Genomic DNA, 14,335 nt, shown 5'->3' with positions numbered 1-14,335 from the left:
ATTAATCTACATTATAACACCCTGCAGTCAATAAAATAGTTCTTTTGAAAACTTTCCATTAAAAATCTAAAAGGAGTACTTTCCATAACCCAATGTCTTAGTTATTTTTGTATTTCTGTGAAAAGACACCATGGCCAAGACAACTTATAAAGGAAGACATTTAATTGGGGCTTGCCTATTGTTTCGGAGGATTAGCTCATGATCATCATTGTAGGAAGCATTGCCAGAGGCAGGTAGGTATGACCCTGAAGCAGGAGCTGAGAACTTACATCTAATCTACAAGCAGGAGGCAAGCGTGAAATTGGGTCTGGCCTCAGCTATTGAAACCTCAAAGCTCATCCCAGGTGACACACCCCCTCCAATAAGACCACACCTCCTAATCCTTCCCAATATAGTTCCACCAACTAGGGATTGAGGATTCAATTATTTGAGCCCATGGAGGTCATTTTCATTAAATCCACCATACTTATGAAATAATGGGTAAGATTAAAAACAAAGAAAAACTTCTGGGGCAAAAGGGGCAAATCCAGATATAGTGTTAGAAATAATGAGCAAGTCCAATAAATTTGCTGGATCTCAGATTAACTTAAATATATTCAATGTTATTTGTGGAAGGAGTGACCAATGGTCAGGTAAAAAAAAGCTATAAAATGTGGATTAAAAGCTTTCAAATTTCTAAAAATATTCCACATCTCTGAGTTAACTTAAACAATTATATAAAAGATTTATAGAAAATATTTAAATTGTGTTAAAGCATAAAGATGTTGGTAGTAGCTCTATTCCCAATAGCCAGAACTTGAAAACAACCTAGATGCCTCTCAACTGAAGAATGGATAAGGAAAATGTACATTTACAGAAAAGAGTATTCACTCTTAAAAGAATGACATCAGAAAATTTGAAGGTAAATGGATGGAACTAGAAAAAAAAATCATACTAAGTGAGGTATCACAGACCTAGAAAGACAAACATGGTGTGTACTCACTTGTAGGTGGATATTAGCTGTAAAATAAAGAATAACTATGCTTCAATCCACAGACTCAGAGAGACTAAGTTAACAAGGAGGGTTCAAGTGAGAGATGCCTGAATCTCCCTGGGGAGGGGAAATAGAAGAGATTCCATGAGAAAACTGTGGGCGGGTGGGGATGGGAACATGAGAGATCAGGTTGCAGGGGCTGGAGAGAGAGACTACTGAAAAGGGGGTATATTTCTGGGTCAGGTAAAATCCTGGTGCAAGGAATCTCCCAGGAATCTACACGGATGACCTCAGTTAAGACTTCAGCAATAGTGCTTGATATATAGACTGAATTGAACATCTCCTGTGACCAGATCGGTGTTTAGTCCAATTGTCATCAGAGATGCTTCATCCAGCAATTGATGGAGGCAGATGTAGACTCAAAGTCAAACATTAGGCAGAGCTTGGGGATTTCTGCAGAAGAGGGGAAGAAAAACTGTAAGAGTCAGAGGGGTCAAGGGTACCACAAGAAAAGCCACAGAATCGACTAACCTGAGCTTATAGAGGCTTAAAGACACTTAACTGACAACCAGGGATCCTGCATGGGACTGACCTAGGTACTCTGCATATGTTACGTAGCTTGGTTCCCCTGTGGGACTCCTAACCCTGGGAGCAGGGGCTGTCTCTGATTCTTTTCCTGGCTTTGGGGACCCTTCTCCTCATACTGGGTCACCTTTCCCAACCTTAATACATGGGGAGGTACTTAGTCTTACTGCAACTTGATATCCATGGGAAATCTACCCTTTTCTAAACAGAAATGGAGGAGGAGTGGATGGGGGGTAGGAACAGAGGAGGAAGTGGGTGGGGGGAGAGTGGAAGGAGAGTAGGGAGGGGAAACTGCACCTGGGGTGTAAAAAATATCCTTCTGGAGGCCTGGACAACGTGCACAGGTCCAGTTGCACAAAGAAAGTAGGGTTCAGACAGCCCCTAGAAAAAGGCTGTTGATCATACATGATTACAGTCTAGAAGCAGACACCCCTCCAAAAATCACCCAGCAAAGAACAGATTTAAAATCTATGATTACCTAACTCAACCTTCAAACAAGCAAACAAAAACAGCAACAGAAGAATAATTTTCTGCCTAGAGATTAAGACAGGCTAGAGAGTGTTCGTATTTGATCTTTTGATAAATTTTATTTACTTATATGTTTGTTTAGTATATGTGTCTTCCCCCCTCCCCCCGAGACAGGGTTTCTCTGTGTAGTGCTGGCTGACGTGGAACTCATTTTGTATACCAGGCTGTCTTTGAACTCAGAGATTTGTGTGCCTCTTCATCCCAAGTGCTGGGATTAAAGGTATACAGCACACCTGCCTGACTGTGTATGTGTCTGTATGCACCTGTGTGTAGATGTGTGTTCAGGAGCATGCTTGAACCTGGGGCTCCTGCTTTCTAGGCTAGACTATAAGCCAGAACTATGTCTGCACTCTAAGGTTCATCACACAATGCTTACCTAAGTTCGTGGGCAACCTAAGATACGACATGATAGAATTGATGTTGTAGAAAATGTTGGAGGCACCATGGTTCAAATGAGAATGAGATTCCCTAGCTGCTACTTAATTTGAAGTTCTGAATTTGGATTGACTCCTTTGGTTTGATAAAACACTGGATAATTCTGGATAGAGGGAATTCCAACAAAAAGAAAATGGACCTACCGATGATTAGGATATGTGAGAGACTTCAGTAGCGAAGAAAAGTCACACATGAGCATGCCAATGGACTCCACTATGAATAGTCTATAGATGGCTATCCCACAGGCAGACTCACAGTCCAGCCTTAACCTCCCAGTCATTTGCTTAGTTGTGCCTGTTGGGGAGCTTTGTGCTTGATGTTAGGAGACACCTGGCCAGTGGTGTTGCCTTACATTGCTTAAGCCCTGCTGTAGCAGAGTCAGGGAACAAACTGGAAGAGCACCTCTGGAGGAATCATCTTACTCTTCTTGAAGCAAAAGGCTTCACCTTGAAGGGACCTCTCTGGTGCTCTTGGGTCTACTTGCTGCCCTCTTGTTTATCATTCCCATTAAAGACAACATAGATGAGTGGTTGTGTAATCATCAATAACATCATAATCAATTCCAACTCCAGGTCAATCTCTAAATTAATCTTTGCTTCAGCTTATAAAGATCTCCACTAGGAAGGGGTGTGGACTCTTTCCCTCCTTTGCTAAATCATGCCAGCAGTGACCACTTCGCCGTCATTACACTGCTTGATATTGGGCATCAGGCAGTAAGGAAGAGAAAGGAATTCTGGGATTCCTCAAATTCTGGGAGAAAGTATCAGATGGAATTGAAAGGTATTTTCATTTTGCACGCTGTGGGAAAAGCTACAGGACTTTCTTCCTCTCTTGAAAGCATCTATTTTTGCCTCTTATCATGACCCTTTTTGGGTCAGGACTTAGGTAGAGAGTTGAAGTGTGCCCTGCAAATCATATTCTGAATTAAGTGATAGTAAGTAGCCCTGGGTTAGTGTTCAAGAGGGGAAGATGATAGGAATCTTGTGAGTGAATGAAGATAGATGGCTTTTTCAAGAAGTGACTAGAAATCCCAGGAGTCTGGTCTCAAAGGGGGAAGAGGCACCAATATTTTTTGAGAGTATGAAGACTATAATGTCGTGTTGTCATGTGTCTGTGCATGTGTGTACACATGTGCACCCATGTACATTTGTGCGGACGCGTGGTGTGTTCGTGTGTGTGTGCATGCAGAAGATAAAGACTGAAGTTACGTGTCTTTCTACCAGTTTTTTGATATATTTTGTTTGAGTTAAAGTCTCTCACTGAATCTAAGTTAGACTTAGCTGGCCAGCAAGTCCCTAGGATCCTTATGTCTTTACCTCTCCAGCACCGAAATTATAGGCATGTGTTCATGTACGTGGCTTCTTATGTGGACACTGGAGGTCTAAGGGCAGGTCTAAGGCTTGTGTGGTAGGTATTTTACTGACTGAACCCCCTCTCCAGAACCTGTGATTTTTTTTCCCATGACTTCAATTTACAAAGCTGGTATTGACACCTTTGAGGGATGGAGCGTGTTGTGCCCCCATTTCAGCTTGGTCCTGTGTAGTGCTTGGTATGGGTGCGTCTATATGGTGTATAGACTTCTGTAGAAGAATTAACTGTATTAATGTGGGAAGAAGGAATTCTAATGATTTTTATGGAGGGGAATAGAAATTTGTACTCAGAAAACCCCAGAGCAAGATCCTCCTTGGACTTTTAGTGTGTATTGCCAGTTCTGCCTAGTTTGTGGCTCAAGCCTTGTGATGGCTACACTCATGCCTACTTGACACAAGCTAGAGTTATCTGAAGGTGGGGGGGGGGAAACACAGCTGAGAAAATACCTCCATAAGGTCCTGCTGTAATGCATTTTCTTAATTTGTGATTGATGGGGAAGGTCCCGACCCATTGTGGGTGGTGCCAACCCTGGGCTGGAGGGCCTGGGTTTTATAAGAATGCAGACTGAGTAAGCCATGGGAAGCAAGTCAGTAAGCAGCACTCCTCCATGGCATCTACATCAGCTCCTGCCTCCAGGTTTCCACCCTGCTTGAGTTTCTGTCTTGACTTCCTTCAATGATGAATGGCAATACAGAAGTATAAGCCAAATAAACCCTTGCCTTCCCAGTTATATTTTGGTCATGGTGTTTCATAGCAGCAATAAAAACCCCGACTAAGACAAGCCTCTAACTTCTTCAGTTCTCAATTTGGTCTCTCTCAGTCTCCATGGAGACAGAAAGAATCTTACTATTGCCTTCTTTCTCCTCCTCCTCACCCCATTCCTTAGCTTTCTGAGAGTCTAGCCTAATGGCAGAGGTACTGGCTGGAGCCATGTTTATTGCCACAACTCTATGGACTGTTAAGGTCCCTGACACTACTAAAAAGCATGTGATTGCCTATTCATCAACACCATTTAAGTGTTTGGTGGTGGGGCCTCTTAAAGGAGCTGCTAGGATTTTGCAGCTAAAACTGAGTCAGGAAGCCTCTCTTAAATGAGATGTGCTTGCCTCTAGCAAGCAGAGCCCCCCTGAGAAAGAGCTGCTATCAATAAGCTGTGCTTAACTCTGTTCTTTTGTGCCTAGAATTCCTTTTCAAACTCTCAGGTTCTATGTGGATGCAATTGTCCATGATGGCACCATTTGTTGACTGAGATTTCTGCCCTGTCCATCCCACAGCCATTCAATTCCAAATAAACACACAGAGGTCTACATAAATTATAAACTGATTGACCTATTAGCTCAGGCTTCTTATTAACTCTTATAACTTATATTAGCTCATAATTTGTCTGTCTTAGCCATGTTGCTTGGTACCTGTTATCAGTGAGGCATTCTCATCTTGCTTCCTCTGCATCTGGGTGACAGCTGCAGACTGACTCTTTTCTCTTCCCAGATTTCTCCTGTTCTCATTGTCCCACCTCTACTTCCTGTCTGATTGCCCCGCCTATACTTCCTGCCAGGCTACTGGCCATTCAGCCTTTTATTAAAATAATACAAGTGACAGGATAAAAGACCATTGTCCCACAGCAGTTATACTTTGTCATTTAAGGAAAAATAGTTGGTAAGCTTAAATAATACCCGTATCCAATAGACTAGATTTGAAGGCACTCTGTCTTCCAGTTTTTTAAAAATAGGACTCAATTCCTTTAGTTCTTATAAGTAAAATTTTCTGTGGAAGGAAATTTAACATTTGCTGATCCTCCTCAGCCCCCCTTCCCTATTTTGATCACGTCTTCTTGCTATTTCAGTTTCTACATTAGTATGCACTTTGGAGTTCACTCCCCTATTAAGAACCTTCTAAAGTGCACTTTAAAGAGGTTAGTCATGTGGGTTAGAACAACAGGATTTAATCCATTTTACAAGCCTTTTTGACACAGTTTAGAAAAGGTAACATTAAGTGTCAGATTGGTTTTTTCATGATTGGGGTTTTCATAGTGCTTATAACCTCAATCGTACTCCTAACATCTGGGAATTTCCACAAAAGACATTTGAAATAAAATTAATCCATCATTTTGGGTTAACGGAGGTAGCCAAGACCTAAGGGATAATTTCTGTTTAATATTAAACTTCACATTTTCCCGTTCTTCCAGGGAAGGCTTTTTATATATCAATACAAAGCAACTACAAAAAGTGAGTCTGAGACAGTTGGCACAACCATAATCTTCTCTTGTCAGTCCTTAACAAAAGGCAGGACTTCTGCTATTACTGTCTTTTCTATTGGCTCTCATAGGTACCATTGTTTGAATTTGGATTTCTGGCAGTATACACAGTATTCTCTTAGTTTGGCTGTGATAGCCATTAAATTTGTTGTTCTTATTACTTTAAAAAGTTAGTGGTACAAGAATTTCTTTTCTGCAATAAATCAAGCAATGGGCCAATTTAATGAATACTCAGGCCATGTTTCAGGGAATCCTGGTATTTTTTGAGTATGTTTCATCTCCCAACAGTCATAGGAGACCTTTGCTTTCTCTATAACTCTCTCTGGGTAGAGGAGCTTGTATTACATACATTCTTCACGTAGAATCTGACTGTCTCAGCTCATGTTCTTGGTTGGGTCATGTTAGATGTGACTAGACATTCTGTTAGCACACTTCCTTTGCATCAATTCCACTTTCTGAACCAATCATTAGGGGCTATTTACTGACAGAAGAAAAAGAAACCATTGAAAAGGCATGTGTACATGGCATATAGTTTCAGCGGATCTTGGTGTTATGACATATAACCCTGGCAGCCTCGCAAAGACATTTTCCCAGCTCGGATCTTTGCACTGTCTCTTTTGGTTGTCCATGACAGGATATACAGATGGTAGATATATGGCGAGACCTTTTTATTATAGTGTGATAGGAAAGGATAAAACAAAGCACCCACATGTCTATAAAGTAGGTGCGCTTCTAAGTATAAGAGAACAGATGTCAGAAATAACCCCTTTAAAATAGTGATAAGAAAGAGACCCAGAGGAGGGCCTTAAATGTCCTATAGGCAAATGGCATCAAATGTACCAGACCTTATATGAAGTAAGGGCAATGGTATGTGTATGAAGGAGTTGATGCTAAAGAGGATACATGACTTGTCACACACAGTACTAGTGAGTGAGAAAGGCTTGACTTGTCCTCAGGTAAGAAAGTCCCCACAGCAGGAAGGGAGGGTATAAGGCAAGAAGTAGCTGAAGTTCTGTTTTCCAGAAAGGCCCATCTCTCTGCTTGGGTTCTTGTGTGCCTTTCAAAGAGTGTTGGGGAAGAATGAGAAAAGAGGCCTTGCAAAAGACTGGAGAAAGCGGGCCCCTTGTGTGGAGTGCGGTTGTAACCTGAGGCTGGCAGATTCCTAGGCACAGGGCTGTGCTTGTGACGGGAGCTGAGCTGATGCTTTCTTTCATAAAAAGGGGCTTAGGTACCAGGTGGTTGTTCATTGCATTTGTTAGTTTCCAGGATTCCGTCTTTGTTACTCAACCTCCTTCTTCAGCTCTGACTCCCTTGCTGGCTTACGCTTCATGTGACTCCCAGAATGACCTCCTAAACTTTTGGTCTCTCAGGTCACTGTTGCTTAAAGCCTTCCAAAGGCTCTTTTGAGCTCTGTGAACTAAGTCTAACTTTAGAATTATACTCAGTCAACTTTCAGCTTATTGTTCATCTACATCCATGTCCTTTTCTTGATGTTTGATGTGCTCAAGCCCCATTGAACCACTTTTCCTTCCCGAACAGGTCATCTGGGATTGATACTCATAGTTTTGCTCTGCCTGGAATACTTTTTGTCGAATTAGCTTGATAATCTTTCAAACTTTATCAATCATACTATTATTTCCATTTTATAGCTAAGAAAACTAAAGGTAATAAAGGAGTAAAAATGTTGTTTTGTGTTCCCACACTGGTAAGATTCGAGATAGGATTTGAACTCTAAGCCAGGACTGTTCATTACCATCCTATTGTGGATCAATGGGCTCTTCTTTGTTCCACACAGTGCAGATCCACCGTCTATTCTATTTCCCTTGATTACTCTTCTTCACACTGCAAGCTACCCTGTGAGACAAGCCACTCTGTGAGGGCTTTATTAAATTCAGTAACACGCCTTAACTATTCATTTTATGGAGTTCTGTGGTTTGCTTGAAAAAAAAATTCAAGTTCTGAAACTCCAATTCTCTATTATCAGTATTTAGAGTTAAGGCTTCCATGAAGTTAATCAATGTTAAGGTCAGAAGAGTTTAACTCTGACCCAGTAGAGTTTTAGAATTTGGATCCTTTCTAACAAGAAACACTAGTTTGCCCTTTGTCTTACCATGTGAGCACCCAGTAAGGTGATGACTTTCTATAAGTCATGAAGAGACCCAACTGAGAAATCAGCATTGCGGGACCTTGAGCCAGAACTTATGACTCGCTGAACTACCAAAAAAATCAAACAAACAAAACACAAAAATCACCCCAAACCAAAACAACAACAACAAAAATACCAAAAAAGAAAACAAAGCCACCCCCTCCAAGAAAAACAAAACCCCACCATCACCAACACCATCAAAAAACAAAGAAAATGGATGTTTGATTCATTTAGTAGTCTAGTGTATGGTATTTTGTTTGGGACTGGCAAAACCTCATTCTTTGATGAATGGGTCTTCCAGAATATGGCCGTCTATACAAACTAGTAGCAATCTATTTTAGTGCCCCTGCATTCCTAACATCTGGCGTGGTGCCCCACTGAATGCCTGGCATGCAGAAGGCTCCTCAGAGGGTTCTCTAGGAATACTTTACTGTACTGCCACCGCCTATGCCCCAGGGTTCCACACCTAAAAACCTAAAGCAATCTCTTCTCTACTCCCTTGTTCACCTGTGCCCTGGGTTCTCGGGGACCTTCTGGAATGGAGGTGGCTCTGCAAACTTTGCACTGGCTGCTGTTTTACTAGTTTTTTTTTTCCTGAGTGCTCCGAAGCCTGCTGTCTCCTCAGGCTCTCATAAAGTAGCTCCCTCCCCATGCTCAGAGACAGCAGCCACCCAGACTGACTCCTTGGGTTGAATTTATGGCAAGGATTCATCAGATTAGGAGGGTTTGGACCTAGTCCTCCTCCCATTTTGTGTGCAGATTGTAGTGCAATGGTAACCTAGTCTTCTTTTCACTGGATGCAGAATGTAGCAGAACAGCCTTATTGTTGCCGCAGCTGTTGAGGGAGGCAATGTGGTCATGCTTGGCATTTTCTGACCTGAGGAGTCACTTACAAACATTTTGATTTAACATTCAATAACTAAAAAACCAAGAAGTTCAATATAAGTAAAGATTTTCAGGTCTCACTTGCATTCAAGGCTACCTCTATGTAAGCTGGGAGCTGACAAACTGTACCAACTTCTATCTGCTGGCTGTTTATCAGGATGAAGACACATGGGGGGTTTGGTTCACACTCTGCTTTCTCCTCTAAGACTGAACTAGTCCCATCCTGCTCTGAAAAGCACTCATTTTTCCGCTGCTGGAAGGCCAGATTTCACAGTGGTTCTTCGAAAATCTCTCCTTATCAGATTTTATACTTCACAGAAAGCTTTATAATAAGTTGAAAGTTTTTATTATTTTTTTTTTGCATCCACTGGCCTTTGTTTTGTCATTTTGGGTCACAAGCAAATAACAAGCATCTCCCCAATCTTTTTCATAGAGACTTTTCTTCATTTTTATAGATGGCAGTGGGTTTAATCCATGAAGCATTCGTCAAGGGACTGCGTTTCTGTGCACAGTGGCTCTTGGGTGAGGTGAACACAGAGTAATCGAATGAGATTTGTGAAGCTGTGCACTGCAAAATTTGAGAAATTTCTTTACCAGAGAACACAGTCTGTCAGTTATAAGGAACTGTCCTGCATGGACATCATACTGTTCCTCTCATTGAGCTACTTACAGATCACTTAGAGGTCTTCCAGTTTTTACCTGGATGGACTTGCTTGGTTCTTTTTCAGTTATAGCCCCTTAGACAGGGAAAGCTTTCCATTCCTATCTTCATTTTAATCTGTCGAGGGCATTTGTCTGTTTTGAAACCCTTTAAATCTGTTGAGGGCATTTGTCTGTTTTGAAACCTTTAAGCATAGTCTGAGAACATCAGACTGATTTAGGGCAGAGACTTCCAGTGGAGAGTATGAGCTGCCATTGGTTCAGCTCTGAGAAAGAGTCATTGCTAACATCTTGGTTTGATGAATGCTTTTCCTGGAGACCTTTGGAATGGATTAGGGGAAAGAGAAACTACCTCTTGGCTATATTCAACCAGGATTACATGAAAGGCTCATCCATCTCCTGTGATGAATGTCTTCACAGGAGTGACTTCATCTTCAGATATAGTTGAGTGTTTGGCCTAGCATCTGACCACATAACAAAGCATGTCTACGGTGTTGCTGATTGTTGGATGTGCTTGGTGCATAAGATTCAAAATAGAGGAAGCTTAAAACCTGCCCTTCTAAAGTCTGAGAGATGTACTCCGTCAATAAGGGGGTGAAGTTTGAGTTACATTTTTGGAAGCAGGGGTGCTCCTCAGCCCAGAGTGTTTGCTACCTGTGTCCCAGTGGAAGGACATTGTATTTCCAGCAGGGTGGGATACTTCTTAGACCACAGCAGTGATGTATAGTCAGAGGAGAGGAGCTTGAGGCCTTTTCTGCAAAGACTAGCCCCATAGGAGCTATTGGAAATCCCAAGAAGAAATGCTTTTGCAAGACTTGGCTTCATTTGAACTCCAGTGTCTCCAGAGACTTGAACATCAGGTTTTGAGGGGATGAAGGTGTTATGGGCATGAGATTTATACGTGATTAGACTCTGTTGGAGATCTCAAAGGTGTACCCGTTTTCTGCTCAACAATATAAGCCCTGATACTTATTTGATAAAAGTATCAGACTCATCAAACATGTCAAAGTTAAACAATAGAGAAAACAAACAAACAAACAAAAAAACAGAGGGTGAGACTTTCCAGAGAGAAGGCAGACAAACTCAGTGGGAGGAAGGTGCCAATTCTGCCTCATAGGAGAAAACTGACCTGGTCACTGGGCCCTAGAAGTGCTTTCCTGGTGACGCAGGATCAGCTACAAACTGTAACAGCTTGCCCTGTCTCCACTCTAGCTAATTCCTTCCTGTGCTCCAGAGAGTGGCAGAGCCAGACATTGGCTCCAGTCCTCCTGCCCTTCAGGCCATAGTTTTCCCTCCTCACAGATGTGATCTTGCTTTCTATTGGTTCCTGGCATTTATGCCAGCTCTGGGAAGACATTCTCAGTCACCTAGGCTAAAGAAAGCCCACTGGACTCTAGTTTATAATGACAAAACAAAGCAGCTTCAATTTTTAGTGTTTTCTTTCCTTCCATGTGTCTTATCCACTGCTTTTTCTGATTTGTCCCAGAATTCCTCTAAACTCATTTTTTTTGTGGCACTTTGTAAATTTAACTTGAGGTTGAATTTATTACAGTATTTGGAAGCTACCTTAATTTTATAATTACGATTAAATGATTCATTCAGCCTTCTGTTTCTCGATGGCTAATCTGGCACTCGGACAGATCTCTGCTATTAAGTGGTATTTATTTAATTATGATTTGCTGTAGAGCTGTTTAAGAGAAGGTCACTAGGTTAAAACCATTGTGCTGGTGCTCGGAGCCGAGGGTGTTTGTGCTGACTTACATTTGGGTGTGCTTTCCCTGACGCTGAGCTAACACAGCCATGTTTATATTACACATACTCTCAGCACTGCTGACCTCCTCTTCCTTCTTCTTTTTTTTTTTTAAATCCCTCCAAGAAAGAGAAAGATGCAACTCAGACAAATGACTCTATTTGATGTGACAGGTCAGGTCAAGATGGTCTGATGGCAAATACTTTCCACTTGATTTAACTATAGTGGTTTCCGATCCTTTCTCCTCTCCCTTGCTCCCAAATTAACACTGAAGAAGCAGCCAGTAACTTCAGAAGACCTGGAGTCTTTATAGCCCTTCCCAAGTCTTTCAGGCTGGATGGAGTCTCAAGGGGCTAAATGAATGGATGTCCTGGACACTAAAAACACCCCGAGAGTCCCCGCTTTATTTATGAATGAGTAGGAGGTTGGAAATCTGTGTAGAACCTGCTTGACATGTTGAAAAAAGACAGAATTTGATAGTAGTAAATATGAATGTGAAAGCTAGAGCAAGGCTCGGCAAAAAATCCCCACTGGAGTCTCCCTTCAACTGACTTGTCCAGAGTTTCTCGCCTTCCCATTCAGAGCTGGCTTGGCTTTGCGTTCTCTGGGCAAATGTGAGGAATGCCAGTCTTTTTGCCAAAGGGGAACTGAGCAAGGTAGATGGCATCTGTCTCAGCAGGATATCTTGATGGCAACCTTATCTAGAGCCACATTGGAGCTACCCATGCCTGTTTGTTTATTTGTTCTCCTCCTGTTTGGAGACTTTCCCTGATTAATTACTTTCGAGCAATAGAGGCTAACTAATGTCTTGTCTGATTAACCAGTAATTTAGCCCTTGGTCCCAGAGGGTGGGCAGGCCATCCTGTCCAGGGAATGAAGGAGTAGGTCATTGGCTAGGGGCCTCTGGGATGCCAGTCCTGGGCTGGTTTATTTACTTTTAAGTCTTGTTTGCTATTCCTGCTGCAGTGACTGGAGACAGCCCCCCCCCCCCCAGTCCTATCTACTCTAATCAGCCTGCTGAAACAGCAGTGGACACAAGATTTAAGAAATGTTTTCTTTGAAAACTTGTGATTCGACAGACACTTTGAGCTCACATTTCCCTCTGTTTCGATTGCACACCCTTCCCTGGGACTTCTGGGAGACCTTTCCTGAGTCTCTCAGGAGAGCAGCTGTTCTGTGACTTGGGGAATCGTGGAAGTAGGGGGCTGATGGACTGGAGGTTGAAGGGGAGGTTTTGCCCAGGCAGCCCTGCATCTTCAGAATCTCCAGAGCATGCCAACGTTAACACATCTGAGGAGGGATTCAGTATCAAAGTCTCTAATATTTGGCTCCATAAACACGATAACGGTTGCAAAAACAAAGCTAAGGAGCTCGTGCTGATCACTTCAATAAGGGCTGTTTAATTATGAACGTTTGGGAAATGAAGTTACCAACAGGACCAGGAGTGCGCTGGTGTCCAAGCATTTCTGCCCTCGGCATCCCGCTGCTAAGCCAGATTGTCCAGTCAGCTGAAAAGTCTGACCTTGAGCAGGCCGTGCCCTCAGCCCCACAGGAAACTACTGCCTTCCCAACAATCCCCTCCCACTGCAATGGCAGTGTTCAGGAACTGATTAGCCGCAGAACCATCAACCTCTGTCAGTACCATTCCCAGGCCCTCTGAGAACTAGTTTCGGTGGCGACCAGAGCTCCTGGAGACTGGCACGTGGGAAACCAATTACTGTTGGAGGGTAGTCTGTTGACCCTTTTCCTCTAGAAGCCAGGGTTCCAGGGTTGAGTGATGCAGAGCTCAATTGTGAACAGAGAGACACTGGGTGTGACCATAGCACTCTTCTGTTTTAGGAGAGCAGAAGTGAATTCTTCTGAACAACTTGTGGAGAAACAACATTTTTATGAATGTTTCTGAATTACTCTTCCTGTACTTGTGTGTTTAGATATTTACTTCAAATGCAGTAAGTTGAGTTAGCCATACAAAATTTTAACAAAAATTGTACTTGATTTTGTGAATGAAACAAAGACTATAAGGGTATACACAATGTCAAGGAATAAGATTTCTGTCTTGGAAATATATGTATATATGCATATATATTATGCTATATATATGCATATATATTATGCTGTATATATGCATATATATTATGCTGTATATATTATATGTGATAATAAGTTCATAGATATGTTGTTTTATCATTTTATGACTGTTTTATGTCTTATTTTTGTTAAATCCCTTGAATATACACATATTCATCAGCAGATAGGGATAACATTCCTGCCCAAACTTGATAGTTGGGATTTATAAAATAGGGAAAAGCCCGTGAATTACCAATGGACATATGACTATTAAACCTGTGCATGGAAAGCTATGCAACATCGTTTTGCTTCTTTTTGGAAAGCAAGATATGTGCAGCTGCTCTGTGGCGTAATGAGAATGGTAATGAGACTAGACATGATGACTGTGAAAGTATACCAGGTACAATATAGGGCCTGGAGAAATAGCTCACGGGGAAACAATAATTGCTGTATAGCCAAGAGTACTTGAGTTGGGATGCCCAGTGCCCCAAAAGAAGCCAGGCATGGCCATCTATGCCTGTAACCCCAAGGGCAAGGGGTGAAGAAAAGCTGATCCCAGGAGCTCCCAGGCCAGTCTGTACAACCCAAATTGTGAGTTTCAGGTTCCTTGAGAGGCATGGACTCAAAAGTTAAAGTGGAATATGCTAGATACACATGATTTTCTCCAGTAGATGTCTCACA

The sequence above is a fragment of the Microtus oregoni genome, unplaced genomic scaffold (assembly GCF_018167655.1).
Source record: "Microtus oregoni isolate MIOR12 unplaced genomic scaffold, Mior012 000058F_ref0000040, whole genome shotgun sequence".
In the NCBI taxonomy this organism is placed as follows: domain Eukaryota; kingdom Metazoa; phylum Chordata; class Mammalia; order Rodentia; family Cricetidae; genus Microtus; species Microtus oregoni.
This window is presented reverse-complemented; position numbering follows the sequence as displayed.